General features: G+C 40.4%; 1 pseudogene; it reads right to left on the reverse strand.

Annotated features, from left to right (window-relative positions):
• Positions 1 to 14,811: 14,811 nt before the first annotated feature.
• The window catches only part of LOC122103699, a 71,589-nt pseudogene continuing 67,524 nt past the window's right edge, over positions 14,812 to 18,876 (reverse strand).

Below are 18,876 nucleotides of genomic sequence, written 5' to 3' on the forward strand. Positions count from 1 at the left end.
AACCAATAAATAAACAGACAAAATATAGCAAGGATGGGGGTCACTCCTATTGGTCAGAATGTGAATTAGTATCAAGTTTCTCCAAGAAATTAGAAATAGAACAGAATTAATAGATGATTCGGATACACTTCTGCTGGTCATATAGTTGAAGAATATAAATCAATATACAATGGAGATAACTGCAAACCCATGCTTATATTTATGAGTATTATACTAAAAAAGAAAAATATATTTTCTCCGCAGGAAAATGAATTGATGTTAAGGAAAAATGCTTAACTGAAAAAGACAAATATTACATGCTCTTTCTCATATGCAGAATCTAAACCTTACACAATGGAAAACAGGAGTGTGAATCAGGGACCATTTGGAGTTTGGAACCAGCGAAAGGGGTGGGAAAGAAGAGTGTATATAGCAGATGAATATGATTGAAATACTTTATATGCATGTGTTAAAGAGAATAATAAAAGTAAAATTGTTTTATTAATTAATTTATTTATTTTAGTCCTGGGGCTTGAACTCAGGGCCTGGGCACTGTTCCTAAGCTTCTTTTGCTCAAGGCTAGCACTCTACCACTTGAGCCACAGCTCCACTTCTGCCTTGGTACTGTGGAATCGAACCCAGGGCTTCATGCATGCTAGGCAAGCACTCTACCACTAAGCCACATTCCCAACCCTACAATTGTTTTTAACGGAGGGGAAAAGGATAAGAAAAACTAATAAGGTGAATTTGATCAAAGTACATTATATGCATGCATGCAAATATCATAATAAAGCTCCTTTGAACAATGAATACATTCTAAATAAAACAAAAATAAATGCAGCAAATAAAAAATTAAATATCACAGGTCAGAATAAATAAAACAAAGCTGTAGTAATACATATATCATTTTGCTATCTCTCCATTTTTTGAAGTATAATTCAGATAAAATAAAATTTGCAACTTTGAATGAAAAGCTTGGCGAGCTTTGGTAATAGTATATACTGCCAATGTCTAGGTACAAAATAGAGCTGTCACCCTAAAATGTTTCCATATTCTGTTTACATTCCCCGCCCCCCCCACCCAGCTACCCATGATTACTGTTCTGTAATTGTAATTATAGTTCAACTTTTCCTACAATTACATATAGATAGACAAATGCAGGATATAGCTACAATGTTTTGTTTGTATTTTGGCATAATGATTTTTGCAACCTTATTGTGGCATATCCTATATATAATAAAATTCATCTCTTTCAAAATTCGAATGATTTTCAATACACATACTGAATTGTACAATTATAACCCCAAATCTATTCTAGAATCTTCTTATACTCCAATAGGATCCTTCATTTCCATATACTGAGTTCCCTGTCCCAGGAAGCCATTAATCTACTTTTTATCTCTATTGATTTACATTTCATCTAAATCAAATCATATCATACATTTTACCCTGCATCTGGTTTCTTTCACTTTGCTGAATGCTTTTGAAATTGAAGCATGCTATTAACTATATTGCTATTTTTTTTGCTTCTTTTTGATGATTCATTTGGTCAAAGTGAGTAGTAGTATTTAACCTGGTCATCTATTCATCTCGACACACATTTGAGTTATGTCCAGGTTTGAGTTATTTTAGTAATATCCCTATAAATATTTTCATATAAGACTATGTACGCATATGCTTTCATTTCTTTTGGATGAATGTCCTGCGGTAGGATTTCTGGGTCACACAATATACTGATTTTCTGGTTTTTGAAAGTGGCAATGCAACTTTTCATTCTTTGGTAGATGTATTAGAATTTCATTTGTTTTGTATCATTACCAACACTTTCTATTGTCAGTCCTGTAAATTTCAACTACTTCAGTGGGTGTATATGATGGGTTGTGAATAGCTATAGATCTACAATAATATAATTTCACACAAAATCCTAGCTTTTTAAAGACTGTGATGTGTAGATTAAAGGGTTATGCAGAAAAGCAAAAGAACCAGAAAAAGTCAAAACAGTGTTGAAAAAAGACAAAATTAGAGGGCTTATACTATCTGATTAACATTTACTAAATAAGCATTATCTGGCTATGTAGTAGATGCTGGCAGGGATTTGGCCAAAAGGGAATGTTACTACACTATTGGTGGGAATGAAAACAGCTTCAACCAATCTGGAAAGCAGTATGGAGGTTCCTCAAAAGACTAAACATAGAGTTCCTCTATGATCTAGCAATCCCACTCGTTGGTATTTACTCAAATGATCACAAACAAGGCCACACTAAAGCTACCAGCACAATTATGTTCATTGCAGCATTATTTACCATAGCTAAGATGAGGAACCAACCCACATGCCCCTCAATAGATGAATGGATCAAGAAAATGTGGTATGTATACATAATGGAATTCTATGCTTCCATCAGAAAGAATGATATCACCCCTTTCATAAGGAAATGGAAAATTGGAAAGAATCATAGTAACTGATGTAAGCCAGACCCAAAGAAACATAGGCTCCATGGTTTCCCTCATTTGTGATAATTAGTCTATTAGTCTACGTCTAGGGTAGTCCTAGCAGAGGACCACAATAGCTCAATAGGTATATACACATGACCATACAAAATGATGCTAATCGAAATGAACTCCATGATATGGAAGCAAGAGGTTTTTTGTTGTTGACGTTGTTTTTATTGTACTGTATCAAATTCATTCTTTGTTTTCCTCCCTCCCTCCCTCCCTCTCTCCTTCCCTCCCTCCCTCCCTGCCTCCCTCCTTCCTACTTTCCTTCCCTCCCTCCCTCCCTCCTTCCCTCCCTCCCTCCCTCCCTCCTTCCTTCCTTCCTTCTTTCCTTCCTTCCTTCCTTCCTTCCTTGTCTTCCTTCCTTCCTTCCTTCCTTCCTTCCTACCTTCCTTCCCTCCCTCCCTCCCTCCCTCCCTCCCTCCTTCCTACCTTCCTTCCTTCTTTCCTTCCTTCCTGCCTTCCTTCCTTCTTTCCTTCCTTCCTTCCTTGTCTTCCTTCCTTCCTTCTTTCCTTCCTTCCTTCCTTCCTGCCTTCCTTCCTGCCTTCCTTCCTTGTCTTCCTTCCTTCCTTCCTTCCTTCCTTCCTTCCTTCCTTCCTTCCTTCCTTCCTTCCTTCCTTCTTTCCTCCCCCCTCTTTCTTTCTCATTCCCTGTAGTCGCTGTTTTTGATTCTGATACTTGTGTCTTATATTACATTTATCTCATTTGGGAAAGGAAACGCTGAAACAAGGACAAAGGATAAACCCATGCAGCAGCGATACACACAAAACGCTAGGTTGGAAATGAACTCTGCAACTTGGGGAGGGGGTTGGGGGAGAGGAATAGTGGGGGAAAAATGAGGGAGGGGGGTAACAATGTTTGATAAAAATGTACTCATTATCTTACTTATGTAGCTGTAACTTGCCTGTATATGACCTTGACAAGGAAATAAAATCAAATAAAAAATATGTAAAAAGAAATAATTTTTGCTACAAATAACTATTTACTAGGGACTGGGATAAGCATTGGAGTGATAAGAAATAACAGTTTTTTAAACACTGTATCCAGTTGGAATTTAAGAGTTTGCATGGGAGTGAAAAAAAGAAATGAGAAAAATGTATGCATTAGGTAAGTCCTTTGAATCACGCACACATTGCTTGGGACCAGCTTAGCATCCTTCAGCTCAGAGATACCACCTGGCCGTGGACATAGGGTCTTATAGACCCATAAAGACTCGGGCTTTGACCCTGTTTGGAACAGGACATCATTGAAGGACTGTGATTAAAGGTTTCAGAGAATCAGGCAGACGGCAGTGTGTATGGAGAAGATTGGAAGCACAGGAGGGATGGGCTCATCAAAGATTGATCTGGTAGTGTTAGGAGAGCTATCAGATTACAAAGTGAAAGTTAACATAAAGAAAGCAACAAAAGAACAGATCAACAGCAACTGAGAAAGAAGAGATAAACTGTGATCGCAATATAAAAAGCAATTCACAGAGGCTGAGAGGATAGATGGAGAGCAGCAGGCCATGGATAGTGTCAAACGCTTCACTGAGGGCGAGCAGTTTTGGGTTGAGCAGTCCACTGAATTTCCACAGCCCAGCAACAGTACACTACAACTTGTATATGGAAGAAATAAAACAGGGTACGTCAGGAAAATGAGGGACCATGAAGGCTGATTTCAGGATGAGACAATAGTGGAAACTGAGAGATGATTTCAGAATGAACTAGACCATAGCAGCTGTTGACTGAGAAAGAACAATCCACTGGGCTGAGAATAACTGAGATTAAGAGACAAGGCAGAAGGTTGGGAACATGTCCTAGGCATAGAGACTTGATCGCCAATCTTTCAAGAATCTCCAAGCCAGTTTCCAGAAATTCCCTTGAAAGTACTTCTTTTTTTTTTTTTAATTACATTTTTGTACTGTTTATTTTGTCCCCATAAAGTATTGTGATCAGAAGAGCGTGAAGTCCACTCAAACTTCCCCCGAGTCGAGTCCTATAAAAAGCCATCTCAGCTGAGTTGTTCCCATTTGGCCAGCTTTCTTTTTGCTTGGACATGTGAGGAAAACAAAAATCATTTTAGGACAAAAGCCTTGTAAGAAAGCACGTGCTGGTCTCTGTCTGCCTGGGCCTCTCTCTGAGCTTGGTTTGCATGGCCTGCTGCTTGTACGCGACCGCCATGAGCCGTTGGAGGTGCTGTTTTGCTTATACATCTGGACCTTGCAGGGCAGAGCATCGGGGCTTCTAAGTAGGAGGTAGGCAGGATCAACTGAGAAAGACTTGGGAATTCCACCCCCCACATACACATCCTTCTTTAATTTTTTCCTTAAAAGGCTCACACCCAGTTTCATTTTCACACACAAAGAGGGCCTTTGTATTTCACTAAGACCAAGTCACAAAAGTAAATGTTTTCCTTTAAAAAGAAAGTGGGTGTGGGATGATGGTTGCTTGGGTAGAATGTGAAGAAAGACTCCTTCCCTCCCTCCCCCCACCACACACCCCCACCCAGCATGGGGAACTACAAAGGAAAATAAAATTAGGTTGGGCTTCTAATTTGGCAACCGTGTTGTTGTTTTAATTATTGGTTTGTTATTTTGTGTTTTTCTAATCTGTAAGGAATTTGGGGGGAAAATTCAAATTTAACTGTACTGGGTTAAAAGAATTATTGAGTTTGAAATAACACTGCCGAATAATAAAGAGAGACCAAAGTGAGCATTCCACTGCAAGTCTTTAATGTCTTAATGTCGCTATATGTGGAGTGCATTTTCCCCAGAACTGCATGTGTGTCGCCTAACCACACACAAGTCAGTGAGAACAAGTAGACTGGCTGACGTAAAGAAAACATAGACTTTGGTTTTCCTACGGACAGCACTCTTCTCTGAAGGATTAGGGATTCCTGCCTTTGCAGACTGTGCACTAGACAGATATTGGTGCTTGTTAAGTCGAGGTGTGCTTCAAATACTCTTCGAGGCTCCAGATGCACCCCATTCCAATCCTCCCCAAGACGTCATGTGCCTCCCCCCCATGGAAGCCTGCGGTTGGAAGGAGATCTTAAGACTGAGGTGTATATGTTGGAGAAGTCTTTAAGTGTTCCATATTGCTACCTGGAAAATGAATGCCAAGAAAAATATGGATGGCATGGCAGTGAGAGAAACTGGAAAATCTATAGTAAGACAAAATGCTGAAACTTTATGCAATTTCCCATGGCAGCCAATATGCTTTATTTTCTTAAGGATACAAGCTTCAAGTGCCTGTTAATACTCACAGGAGCAACTACCAGTTCTGAATGTTTTCAAGCCTGGTGGACATCCCCGTTTGAAACATAGAACTATCCATTTGATAAATATCTCTTGAATTATTCTTTGCTCTATCTTTTACCTGAGGCCAATGTTTTATAGCATGGTCTTGCGCGTGTGTGCACGCAAACACACACTCACACACACCTACTTATAACTCTAAAATAGGTTTGCATATCCTGTACAAAGCATTCTGATCTTCCCTAGTCTGATGAAAATGCTTTGGTGTTCATCATGTCTCACTACATGATTTAATGGTGGATTTTAAGGAATAGAATGGTCAGACTCTACGGTGCTCGAGTCTGCATTGGGAAACAGCCTCGAAACAAACTATGAAGAACTCTGAAACAGACCTCTGACAGAATTAAGAAACCTAGTATGGGAGGGTGGTTCGAAAAGCCCTCTTTCAGAAGGGAAATAAGCTGAGACTCAAAGGATGAAATTCAGGCAGACACAGAAAGCAGCTCTGGCATTCCACAGAAGTGACCACATTCCAGGAGGCTGGAAGGAGACTTGTGAAGAGCTGGCAGGAGGCCAGCGTATTACCCCCCCCCCCCCCCCCCCCACACACACACAACTGTCCCCAGGGTGGGAGGGGAGAGGGTGTTGGGAGATGAAGTGGAAGGAGGGGCAAAGGTGTGGCATGCAGGAATTGTAGACAATCATAAAGACAGGATTTAGTTTGTAGTGCAGTGGGTAGCCCTGAAAAGATTTTTGAATTAGGCCAAGTCAGGTTTTGCAGCTAAGTTACTGCAAATGACTGTGCTTTGACCTCTGTTGCTGAAGATGCTAAGTTGTCCTTTTCAGAAAGATATTTGCCAAGCTGTAGATGTGATTGGCTCGACAAGGCGTTTGGGGGCAGCAGGTACGAGATGAGCTTGTGCAGCCAAAGACAGAAAGAATAAATGAGAAGAATTCCATTTGAGAATGGAATGGCAGGAGTGGCAAAAAAGATCATTGTCCCCACTCAAGGTCAGGTATATATTTGAAGAACTCCCAAGCTCAAGCAGAGGTTGCAAAAAAAAAAAAATGTTTATTCAGAGTCTTTCCAATGGAGTACAGAATTTGCTCAGTACAAATTTCTATTTTCCTGACCTGTGTATGGCTGGACAGCTGTGCCTGAACATAGAGGTGAAAGATTACATTTGCCAGTTCTCTTGGTATTCTCATTTTATTGCTTTTGTGGGAATGCAGTTCAAGCTGGCCTGCTATTTTATTTAATATGTCTTCTTGTAAATTCCAGCTCTTGACCATGTAATTAATCCCTATATGAAAAAAAAATTGGCATTTGTTGCTGCAGTACCTGCACTGCATCCGAATAGAAGAATTATATGCATTATAGCCCTTTCTGTTGGTCCACAGTTGTTACTCAGAATGCCACACAATTAACTAACACCAGGACTCTGCTCCTATCTTTTGCAAAGTTATGCCAATCAAGGCTTGCATTTATTCATGGTGCTAGTCTATGCTCAGGTTTAAAATAAAGCATATCTTTTGCATTACTTCAGAAAAGGCTACTGCGCATTTTAATTATTATTGCAGGGTATGGTCATTAGATTCAAACTGGCAGACAGATCTTGTAATTGTAACTGATGAAAGTGAGTATCTGACCACAGAATTTCTAGGTTCTTTAATTCCCTGCCATACTTTAGTCACCTGTTGATGCCTCAAAACTTCTTTTCCTATTTTACACCAAAATAGACTGGCCGATAATTTCAAGTACCAAGCTGGGAGTGCACTTGCATTTTAATGAAAATCCAAGCCTTCTGATAATGAAAAGAAATCACCTTCTTTTTGTTGAGAGGCAACTTTGACATCTTCCTAGAAGGCCTGCCGATCCCTGCATAGCATCTTGTACCGAGTTACTTTCCTATGTATGGCCAGCCTGGCTCGTTATGTCTGGAATTAACCTAATGCCTACATTATTGGCCCTTATTTTACAGCAAAATAATTCCCTTCTAAATTTAAAATTTGGGTCAGGCGCTAGTGGTTCACACCTGTAATTCTAGCTACTCAGGGGGCTAAGATCTGAGGATCGTGGTTCAAAGCCAGCTCAGGCAGGTAAATCCTTACGACATTTTTAAAAGATTTTTTAAAATGTTATTATAACATTTTTTTAAAAAATGTTATTATATGATGTGCAGAGGGGCTACCATTCCGTAAGTCAGGGAATGAGCACATTTCTTTTAGGACTACGTCACGCCTTCTTTCCTTCCCTCTCTCCCAGCTTTCTCCTCCTGTCCCTGCCCACAAGTTGTGTAGCTCATTTTCAACATAGTGATTACCACTGCTGCATTTGTTCACCCTTTGTCCCTCCACTTCTGTGTCTCCTTTACCCTCCCCCCCCCAACCCCCGCAAAGACAGATAAATGAACAAGACAGAACAACTCTCTTGTTTCCATTTCCTGGGATTCATTTTGATGAATATTATTTTATATGATCAGAGACACAGATGTACTGCCCCTTTGTGTTTCTCCCCTAAGAGTATCCTTCTTTAGTCTCACTGTGTGTGAATGCCTGGAGTTCTGTTTAGTTTATCATGTTCCCATGTGTTTTTCACCTAGCTTCTCCATGTGAGAGAAAACAGGTGCTCTTTGTCTCTCTGAGCTTGGCTTTTCTCACGTAACATGATTTGTTCTAGGTCCATCCATTTCCCTGCAAATGACATAGTATTTTTCTTTCTAACGGCTGTGTAAAAACCTGTTGAATATAAGTACTGTGTTTCTTGATTCACTTATCTATTGTAGGGCATGTGGGCTGTTTCCATAACTTAGCTATTGTGAATAGTGCAGCAATGAACATGGATATGTAAGTGTCTTTATGCTATCTTGGGCTTGTGGTGTTCTAGGTAGATGCCCAGGAGTGGTATGGCTGGATCATAGGGAAGACCTATGTTTAGTTTTGTGAGAACATTCATGAGACTCTTATCTCCAATAAACTACCTAAGAAACCAGAAGTAGAATTGTGGTTCAAGTAGTAGAGCACTAGCTTTGAGTACAAAAGCTCAGAAACAGTGACCAGGCCCTGTGTTCAAGTCCCAGTACTGCCCCCCCACACAAAAAAAGCTAAAGCTTAGATATGGAAATTATGAAAGATCAACAACTTTGCAACAATATCTGAAAAATCAAGTGTTTTTTTTAAAAAAAGACAAAACAATGGCTAATTATTTTTAGTAATTATTACTTGCATTGACCGAATCTGCCTGCTCTTGCCAATACAAATAAATACTAATAAATCCCAGCCAAGTCTGGAATAAAATTATAAAAGCAAGTCACAAATTTGGTTAGATTTTCATTAAGACAAATCAAGTACTCTCATTGTTTTCCCTAAATGCAAATGGATTTTAATGATTTTTTTTAAAAAAGAGACTGCTCTGTAAATCTTAAAGTTATTCCTGAAATTAAGTGAATCTATGGCATGAAAAGTAAATGGGTGAATGTAAGTCATTATAGTCAGTGAAAAAAAAATTAAGAATCATCCATCTGAGCACAAAATATTCCAAAGAAAAATGTTGACAAAGATTTCTGAAGGGTATCCTCATTCGAATATGCCTATTAGTCAGTTATCTCTCTTTTTTCCTAAATCTCAAAGAATTCTCGATCCTATCCCTGCAATCTCAGTTCTAGGAGCTGCAGGAAGGGGGAGAGTCTGTTTCCCAGGATGACAGACTCCACAGCTCCCTTTCCAATATCTGTCTTGAAAATTACCTAACTAGTAGTTTATTTACTTTTAGGTAGATATGAGAAACAATCTCCCTTATTAAAAAAACTGTTGGTTGTTGTTTGCTACTGGGGTAGGATAGATAGATAGGCAAAGGAACAAAGCAGGCACACTGTACCGTGGCTAGAGGCAGTGACAGCTGACTCAGCTGCAGAGGTACGCCCATCAGGAGGCAAATGGCTGCTCAAAACAACCCCCAGATGGCTCAGTGGTAGAGTGCTTGCCTTGCATGCATGAGGCCCTGGGTTCGATTCTTCAGCACCATTAAGCAAAAAAGAAAAAAGCCGGAAGTGGCGCTGTGGCTCAAGTGGTAGAGCTCTAGCCTTGAGCTGAAGAGCTGAGGGACAGCGCCCAGACCCAGAGTTCAGGCCCCACGACCGGACCACCCCCCCCCAAAAAAAACAACAACCCCCAACCAGCTTGGGCCAACCGATTTGGACCCAGATGACCATTCACCGTCCTTTACTTCATTGAAATGACATCTCCATACAGAGCCTTGCAGAATTGGCTGCTGCAACCACAGGTCCAAGAAGCTCCTTCTAAGGAAAAAATAACATAAAAGAAATGCATCTTATTAAAAAAATTCTGACCCCCTTCCTGAAATTCCTGATCTTTCCCTCACTTTACTTCGTGAACTATGGAGTTTCTCTAACTGATGGGAAGGCCTGAGCAAGGAGAGGAGAGAATGCCAGATGAGCGGCGTGCTAGAGCAGTGCACAAAAGAATTGGTCAAGGGTGTCCCATAGAAGTCTGCCTATAAAACTCTATCCAAACCACCATGCTGGATGCATGGTTCAAGGGGTAGATTGCCCGCCTGGAAAGCGTAAGGTCCTGAATTCAAACTCCATGACACACAAAAAAGGAAAAGAAATGTGGATCTATAAAAGCAATTAAATGATAAAAACATGTGTGGTAAAGTGCTTTCTGAATAGCAAGCAATTCACAGTGGAAGTTTTGGAACACCGTTGAAAATGATGCTCACGGAAATGCCTCTGCCCATTTATCGAAGTGTTTGTGCTAGGTTGTCCCTGACCAGTTTTCATCAAGTGAGACGAAGCGGTCTGTCCTTTGATGTCACAGCTGCAGCCAAGCATGTCTTTCAGATGGGACGTAGCAGTCAGCTTCTCCCTGGTTCTTCAACCAACTTGCACCTTACATTTCTGGGGAAGGCTGTAGGAACTGTATGTGACTACTTCCAACATTTCCTCTATTTTCATCTACTTGCCTAAGACCAATCGCTACCAGTAAACCTATGCTTGACACGAAATTCCATCTGATTACCCTGGGTCTGAGCACCAATGAAATAACCCACAAATACATTATCTATCCACACTCTATTTTTTGCTGTGAAGGGAAAAAGAGATATATTAAAATTTTTCATTTTATTAAAAGTAGTGCAGGAACACATCTTTCCTGCTTTCTTGTCAGAGTTCTGCTCTGCTGAAGTCACAAAGCCAAAAACCATGGGGGAGAAGGCGAGGGAGTGGCGTCAGTAAAAAAATCTGATTTTAGTATCGATGTTTTCTTGATTCTAAATCTACCTCCAGAAATCCCTGCTGAAACTCTGAAACTCAATTTATTTTATTGATACTGTTTATAGCTCAACATACTTCATCCCCACTTCAAATCTGTTCTACTGTCTGCCAGGAGCTTTCCCCCCACTAACCTTCAAAACTTTTCCTCTATGCATGATTTATAGAAGCATCATAAATAATCTTCCAGGTCGAGAACGATTTGATTAACTTAGTTTGACACACATAACCAGAAAGTCTACAAGTAATAAAAGCAATGTTGTGAAGGAAAGGGACTTTGGCAATTAATTTTTTTTTAAAGAAAGATGGCTTATTCAAGTGGTATAAGTGCAGTTTGGTAAGGGAAACAAGGAATGCAGTCCTAGTGAACATTTTGTTACTTGGGAATTGTGAGGAAATACAGGAAAAGCATTAGAATTCTGGAATTTTGGAGGAATTCTGCAGTTGCACAGTTGAGAGATTAGGCTGGGGGAGGGGACAGAAAGGGCCCTAAGAAGTAAGAGTCCTCAGGGACTTGGGCCTTCCAACCTCACTGTGTTTTCATCTGGAATACATTATTCCAAGATCCTTCCCTACTAAATCCAGAATCCCCTTTCTGAGCTTTAAACTTTATCTGCTTTATACCAAGAAAACTACTGTAAAGTTTTCAATTAATTTGGAAGAATTGTAGTTTTATGTTACTTGGAGAAATGGTGTTTTATTGAAGACAGACAAGTAGAAGGTCTAGAAAAATGCCTTAAGATCCTCATGCACAGCAATAATGTTTGAACAATGAGGGCAAAGTGAATGGACTGCACGGAGGGCCAAGTCCAGGGAAGACATTTTCAGTTCTGCTAGTGTTATTTTATGGATTTTAGACAGTAAATCCGAATTTTAAAATGAACTCTCTAAAATACTATTTCCATGTCACTGCTGGTTACTTTAATTCAGTCTTTAAAAAGACCTTCTTAATCCAAATCCTCTCTTCCAACCCCACACCCTGCTCTGCGGTCCTCCGACATTCTGCTCTCCCGGCTCTCCCAGAGAAAGCAGTGAGCACTTCATTGTCTCCTCATTGTCCATTGGAATTCCTTCTAGTCCTTGACACACTGATGAGAATCACAACAAATATTAGCCCCCGGTCTTACCTGTTCAGCAGTCTCCTGACGATCTCAGATGAAGAGTGACTTCTTCACAAGGGCCTTGTCTATGTGGTTCTGGCCTCATCTTCTGCCTTCACTGATCCTCTTACTCTAGAGCTCCACTCATCTGGCTTTGTCTCCTTCTTCCTTGCTCAGACCCTCATCAGTCAGAGAAACACATTCCACCTCCACCTCTTCTAGTCAAGTGAACTCTTGTTCATTCGTCAGATCTTGATTCGAAGGCCACTTCAGTTAGGGAAGCACTCCTCAACTCTTCAAACTAGGTTTTCTAATAGTTCATGACTTCCTGTCTTTTTCTTTTATACTCATCCCAGCCTGTCCCTCCGTTTACACTGAATCAATGACTGTCATTGACACGTGCACTTAAAAACCATTCTCTTTTTATTTGATAGTATTGAAAATGACTTAACTATGGGCTACTATTGGGGTACCATTCAGACATTTCATGAAGGATTATTTTGGGCCACTTTCACTGGTTTCAAAGTACATTGCTTATTTAAGTGATTTAAAACTATGCTTGCTGGGGCTGCAAAGATGGCTCAGTGGTAGAGTGCTTGCCTTGCATGCATGAGGCCCTGGGTTCGATTCCTCAGCACCACATAAGCAGAAAAAACCACAAGTGGCGCTGTGGCTCAAGTGATAGAGCGCTAGCCTTGAGCTGAAGAGCTGAGGGACAGCAGCACCCAGGCCTAGAGTTCAGGCCCTACAATGGACAAAAATAAAACCAAAAAACAAAGCCAAACTATACTTGCTGAACAATGTGGCTCATGCCTGATTGTGTTACTCAATAGGCAGAGACTGGGAGAAGCCAACCTTGGAAGAAGTTTTTGTGCCTCCCATCTCAACCAAGAGAAAAGTGGGTGAAGTGCTGCCTATCTATCATCCTAGCTATATAGGAAGCATAAATAGGAGGATTGCAGTCTAGGCTAGCCTAGGCATAACCACAAAACCCTTACTTGAAAAATAATGAGAGCAAAAAGGATTGGTGGTATGTCTCACATGCTTAACAAGCACAAGGCTGTGAGTTTACATCCCAGTGCTGTATCTCTGTGTGTGTGTGTGTGTGTGTGTGTGTGTGTGTCTGTCTGTCTGTCTGTCTGTCTATCTGTCTGTCCTTCATGACATTTTTTGCTTCATATCATAAACATAAACTGGACTGAAAGTTTACTTAGATCACATAATCCAGTGATTAATTCCTTTCCCATTTAAGGTAAACTAAATGCGACCTTGTCATGAGAACCTTGTGGGCCTTTTAGATAGGTGTCTTTCTCCTATAAAGTTATAATTGATATTCCTTGTGAGGAGGTGGTGTTCCATAGAATGATTCAAGAGCACATTTTTCTTCGATCTGAGTATCTACCTACAAACCTTGGAACTTCTCGATCACTTATGTGTAACCAAACAGTAGTCGAAGAGAGCCTGGGAAAGGCGTATCTGCCTCTTAAAAGATACACTTTCTTCCTTCAGTTCCATTTGTGAGAACCTGAATAAGAAGGAAGGCTAAGAGTAAAGTTTATTTCTGTACCAGGTTGAAAAAGAAATGCAGTTGGGCAACTGCAAGAAGTTTCTGCCAATCTAAACCGGAGATGCTTAACTTTTTGCCTAACTTTTCTTTAATGTCTGTTAAGATCGTGCCATCAATCATATTTCCATTACTTTTAAAACCTGTGCTTGCGGCGACCTTCAGGTAGCTCTGGGGGAAATTATACTTGGAACTGGTACACCAACCTTTCAGTAAACCTCCATCAAGCTTTGTAGTTTTAGCATCCAAGTCAGCAAGGTGTGTAGCTCCTTCATAATGAAACTAAGGTGGAGATTGCCTCCAATCATAGAGCTATGGTGGGTTCCACCAGGACAATTCCCCATCCTGTCCCAATAACTCCTGTCAAAGCTGCTGCCTGGACAACACCAGAAGGGAATCAGGGGGATTTCCAGGGTCCAAGGCTGCCAGGAGCAAGGGGGAAAGTGAGTACACAAAGTAACATCTCCAGTTCGAGAAAACAGAATGAAATAGAGTTGTTGTTATTCCATGGTTATATATGACACACACACACACACATACACACACACAGAAAAGTCTCTATCTTTTGGTGGGGAGGGGTGCAGAAATTAGAACACTGTTTTATAAACATTTCCAGAGTATAAACTGATTTTTCTACGAGGATTCTTAGAAACTTTTAAAATCCTACCCAAGATAAGTCTACTATGATTATTATAATATATTTCACTTCTCACTTTCCAGCCGAGACAATGCATTGTAAGTTAGATCTAAAAAGGAAAAAAAATGGAATTCGCTTCATAGAGAAAACCAACGAACATAAAAATGTCTGATTCAAAATTAAAATATAAGAAGCATATTCTACAGTGTATTAATTCTCCAATTGAAGATTGATCTTTATCAGGAAAAATGATTCTACTATCTTAGCAATTTGTTGAATAAAAGCACAGCTACTCTTATTAAGGAACAATGCACATAAGAAAAATGTTAATAATGCTTTTGGAAAATGAGGAAAAGTAATTTCCATGTGGGAAACCAAACACACTAAATACTTCCCATCCACTTGGACTTAGAAGCATGTGTTCACATAAGAAAAGTGACATGAACATCATAGAACTAAGCTCCTCAGCTCTTCTCAATTGGACCTCAGGAGAACCAACTAGAGAGCTTCAAATTCCACCGATGGACTGGTCCCACGGCATTTCCTCCTCTGCCTTTTTTTGCCTCCTTCCTTTATTACTTCCCTATGCTTAAAGTACTCTTTCTTAGAGGCTACATCTTGACTATTTTTCTCCTTTTGATTCTTAAGCTTTTGTGTTCTGTCCTGTAGAGTTTGTTTCCACCATTGCTTTCTTTCACTGGATGCTCTTGCGTTTGTCTAAATCCATTTTCTCAGAACTTCTTTTCCTCGGATGCTTAGGCTGCTCTTCCTCTGGTTTTCCTTTGCTTTCTGGGTGCCTTTTCCTGTGTTTATGACTGGACTGAGGGGCACTACTATTGTGTCCTAAGGAAAGGTGCTTGGGGACTCTGGATTCTACATTGTATAGATCACAATTGTATTCTTGAGGACTAAGATTTAGGGGTACTGGTTTTTCTGCGAAACAGTCCCTGGTAAATTGAAAGTGGTTCAGAAAATTTAGCCTCAGCCTGCTGTCCTGAGCTGGTAACCAGTGAGGTATGGTTTTCCACTTTCTGTGAAGGATTGAATGATCGTGTATAGGACTGCATAGTTCCACACGGGAATCTGTGATCAAACATTCTGTGCCTGTTCCTGGACTCGACCTCTTCTCTGTTCCCACAAGTTTGTAAATAGTCCTCTTTTCCCTTCCTGAAACAAGTCTTTGGCTGTAAGCCTCTGGCTTTCTCTACTTTAATATAATCTCTACTTTAACATAATTTCTTTTTCTACTTTAATATAATTCAAAGAAGTCTGACGACTTCTTTGAGTAAGTCTGGTGACTTCTTTGAATGCTTCCTTGGTTGACAAGAATGGTGGTGGAGACGTCTAGTCATAATCCATTCATTAAGGGCTTCAGTTTCTCTATGTGAACTTTCTGTGAATAGTGAGCCTGTGCAGTAGCCAGGGAGCTAAAGCACCATGATGCAGAGATATTGAAACATCCCTTTCTGTCCAATGATCTATTTACCTCATAATGGAAAATCATTTACTATTTGAACTGCAGCATGATGCCACAGGCCCCTTTTACACAAAGCTCGGTCTTTGTTCATGCAGAGTGATATGAGGCAGAGGCAAATGTCTATCTGCCTATAGACACCCCTGGACCAGCACCATGGTGTGGGGAAAGGCTATGGTGAAGGTGGCTAATAGGCAAGAATACCACTACCCACACTGCTGCCTCAGAGCCCAGAGAGAAATCCATCTTAAAGTCCTCTTCAAGTTATATCTGTTGCAAAAGATTTTGAACCTGAATGTTCTTTGAAGTGGACCCTGAGATGGGGCCCATTTTGAGTTGTGCCTTCACTTGATCAACCTAACCCACTCTTGATTGTTAAGTTAAAGACTGACCCATAAAACATCCAGGTTGTAATCTAGCTCAAACTAGGAACACCAATTGCTTACGGTAAACCCCGCCTTTTGCCCACCAAAAGTAGACCTCGCCTTGCCCACTAAATTTGTGTGCTATTTTAAACCAAGGTGATAGGCTGGTTTAAACAGCCATTACAGACAAACTGTAACCTCATTGGCCACCTGCGTGTGGCCTAACATGACTCTGCAATCCTTTGTGTGTGTTGTGAACACATTGGTCACCTGCGTGTGGTCAGGCTTGATTGCATGAATTTTGCCTTTAAAAACCCTAGCTTGTGGGCCGTCCAGGGTCGCAGTATCAGCTCCTGAGCCTGTGCTGTGGCCCTGGCCGGTCTGTGCAGGAACCTTCTCAATAAACTTGCTTCTTTGTTAACAACTTTGTGGCGGTGGGCTCTGTCACTCCAGAAGACTAGGTGGGCTTGTCTGCCTGAGTAGGGGTCTTCCCACTACATTTAACTGCTTTTCTTTTTCTTTTTGCCATTTAACAAAGCTGTTTATGAATATAATATATCTTGATCAGTGTCACTTCTTTCAGCAGCTTCAATAATTTGACTTAAAAGAAATAAAAACAAGCCAGGTGGCGATAGCTCAGATCCATAATCCTAGCTACTTTGGAGGCTGGATTAGGAAGATCACAGTTCCAGGCCAGCCTGAGCAGTAAAGCTTGCAAGACCCCCTTCTCCACCAGCTGTACGTGATGGCTTGTGCTTGTCAAACTGGTTGTGTGCGAGTCTGAGGTCAGGAAGACGATGGTGCTGGGGCAGCATAGGCAGAAAAACCTGTGAGATCCTCCTCAGTGGAGGAAACTGGGTGTGTTAGTGAGTTCCTGTCATCCTTGCTATGACAGGAAGCTGAAAGTAGGCAAAGCACCCAGTCCCAGTTGCATGCCCAGAAAGGCCTGGAGGTGTGGCTCAGCTACAGAGCACCTCCCAAGTAAGCAAAGTCCTGAGTTTAAATTCTAGCGCAAACCCTCCCAAATAAGAAAGAAACTATTTTAAACATTGCAATCCTTTTTCCTATAAGTGAATAAGAACAAAAACAAATACAACTAAAAAAAAACATTTGCAAAAGAATTATGAATTAGAAATTAGAAAAATTTAAATTTTAATGTATATAATCAAACTCTCCTTCATATTTATTCTATGGCTATAGTCTCCATGTAAATAACTTTTCCAAGGATCGTCCTAATCAAGAAGCAAGGAAATAAATACCTTACTTCCTTTTGACTCAATCATACCCAGTCCCCATGGTTTTATAGCGACTGTCTTCTCTCTGCTATCCTACCTGCCACAGAGCACATAGGATATCACTCACAGTATTATCAAAGTTTAATCTTTTCCCATAGAGACTATTATAATCACCACATGCCACTTCTTCTTCAAGCTTACTTCCTGTTCTAAATGCTTTGGACACATCTTCATATCACATCAGACTTTCCCAATTCCATCAGACGTAACCTAAGGGTTACAATAATATCTAAAAAATCATCTGACTTGTGTAGATTTTAAATGAATATAATAATTAATCTTGATTATTGTCAATCTAATTGGATTGAGAGATGCCTAAGAGAGAGAGAGAGAGAGAGAGAGAGAGAAAGAGTGTGTGTGTGTGTGAGAGAGAGAGAGAGAGAGAGAGTTAGTTTCTAGAGGTACTTAAATCACTCGGGCTTTGATCTACCCAGTTTCATCATTGATGAATTCACGATTTGAATAGAATTTGTGGGCCTCTGGAGGGCAAGTCTCAGTGAGAGGAAGCATGCCAATGAGGGCGGGCCTCTGGAGGGCGGGCCTCTGGAGGGCGCATTTTAACTCAGACGCCTTCTTGTTGCTTCTCTCAGCTTCCTGGCTTCTGAGAGGTAAGCAGCCTTGTTCTTCCAAGCCCTCCTGCCATGCTGTGCGACCACACCCCAGACTCGGCCATGATGGACTCAGCCATCATGGGAAAACCACTGGATAAAATATGCCTTTCCCCCTTTAAACCTCCGATGCTTAACACAAGGACCCCAATCCTGACTAACACAACGGAACTTTGGCAAAGTTCTCCTCACTTTCTCTTGTAGTTGTTTCTTATGCTCCCTTCCCCACTCAGCTATTCAGTAGGTCAATAATATGAATTATGCTATCTATCTTCATCATTGATCACCAGTGCTGGCCACACTGACAGGAGTCTCTACACAAAGGTGCCAAATGAATAATCATGGTGTGCAGTCAGAACACACAGAGAAATACGAAAACTTCCATAATACTTCACACATAAACCTCATTAAACTCTAGTCACTTTTAAGTTTCTGATTATTTTCTTTGGAAAATTCAAAACAAAAATCAACATTTGCCATAACTGCATTGAACATCACAAGCCTCAAGCAACGTACATGTTAGAATTGTTATAAAAATCTCAAGTTCACCCACACTGCACATAATTCATATTAAGGAATCCTATTTAATAGTACAACTAGTAATCACAAAAAATTATATGTGTTGTGTGGGTGTAATACAGTCATTAAGAAAGCTTCACCTCCTACATTTCTGGACTCTTTTTTTCAATGATACTATTTCCACATGTTACTGTTTTATGTATCATTGTATATTGTCAAACAATTTCTCTAAGGAGATACAATTTTAAACTTCGGGATAGACTCTTTTAGACAGAGACAATTAAATGCATGCAATAGTATTCACAGTTCTAG

Source organism: Dipodomys spectabilis, unplaced genomic scaffold (assembly GCF_019054845.1).
Source record: "Dipodomys spectabilis isolate Male_0828 unplaced genomic scaffold, ASM1905484v1 ptg000019l, whole genome shotgun sequence".
Taxonomy (NCBI): Eukaryota; Metazoa; Chordata; class Mammalia; order Rodentia; family Heteromyidae; genus Dipodomys; species Dipodomys spectabilis.